Source organism: Carya illinoinensis, chromosome 4 (assembly GCF_018687715.1).
Source record: "Carya illinoinensis cultivar Pawnee chromosome 4, C.illinoinensisPawnee_v1, whole genome shotgun sequence".
Taxonomy (NCBI): domain Eukaryota; kingdom Viridiplantae; phylum Streptophyta; class Magnoliopsida; order Fagales; family Juglandaceae; genus Carya; species Carya illinoinensis.
In genome coordinates this window covers 28,138,414-28,139,620 of record NC_056755.1, presented here as the reverse complement: position 1 = coordinate 28,139,620, position 1,207 = coordinate 28,138,414, and the positions used below count along the sequence as shown (strand labels likewise).

General features: G+C 41.5%; 1 non-coding gene across 1 annotated transcript; it reads left to right on the top strand.

Moving 5' to 3' along the window:
- The first annotated feature begins 778 nt into the window (after positions 1–778).
- Positions 779–886, top strand: LOC122308593. The gene has a single exon (XR_006242113.1). It is a non-coding gene; the product is annotated as a small nucleolar RNA R71 (small nucleolar RNA).
- Positions 887–1,207: the final 321 nt, after the last annotated feature.

Sequence of the window (1,207 nt, the reverse complement as noted above, 5' to 3'; positions counted from 1 at the left end):
TGCGGATTGAGCTTGAGAAGGAAACTTGCCACGCTCATTCACACTCAAGGAGCTTATTATCTTGGATATATGACTCTTTATCTCTTTGTTTTCTTCAACAACCTGCATAATCAAAGATTCAAACTTTTGATTAGTTTTACTCTGTGCCTCAATAAAAGCAAGCAAAGTGTCTTTTAAAGGACTCCTAGAAGATGAAGGTGCATGATATGGTGCAGGATATGATCTAGGGGGTTGTGCAGGCGGCTGGTTTTCAGACTTCCAGCTAAAATTGGGGTGATTACGCCACCCAGGATTGTAGGTATCAGAGAAAGGTGCAACAGGCTTCATGTACATACCTAAGGCATTACATTGTTCCTCATACATTCCTCTCATCTCAGCCAATGTGGGACACTCTTGGGCAAGGTGATCTACCCCACCACACACAAAATATGGTCCAAAAGACTCTGCATGATTAGCCACGTGTGTTGGCTTTAAGTCCTTAGTCTTCAACGCCTCTAGCTCTCTAGTGAGCATCTCAACCTTAGCTTTTAGGTTATCTTCTTCCCTGAGATGGTAAATTCCACCACCATTTAGGTTTCCTGCAGGTCGTGACCTATTTGTGCTCTCAGCAGCACGAGGTCCAGTCCAAGTGTGAGCTTTTTCAGCAAGCTCATTGAGGTATTCTATGGCCTCATCAGGATCTTTCTATAAGAACTCACCATTACACATCATCTCCACAAATTGACGCTCTCTAGGTGTAAGTCCCTCATAAAAATAGCTCACTAAGCACCAATTCTCATGCCCATGGTGAGGACACATACTCAATAGCTCCTTAAATCTCTCCCAAGACTGATACAAAGTCTCACTATCCTTTTGTACAAAGGTGGAGATTTGCCTTTTTAAAGCATTGGTCTTATGTTGGGGAAAGTATTTATTAAAGAAGACCTGAGTCATCTCATTCCATGACCCAATAGATCGTGGTCTCAATGAGTATAGCCAACTCTTAGCTCTATCTTTCAAAGAGAAAGGAAAGAACTTAAGTCTCACAATGTCATCAGTTGCATTTTGACTATGAAAAGTCGCAACTACTTTCTCAAACTCCCTAATGTGCACATATGGATTTTCATTTTCCAAGCCATGAAAAGTAGGGAGTAACTGTATCATCCCTGTTTTAAAATCCAATTGGCGAATATTAGCTGGAAACATGATGCATGATGGTGTGGCTATG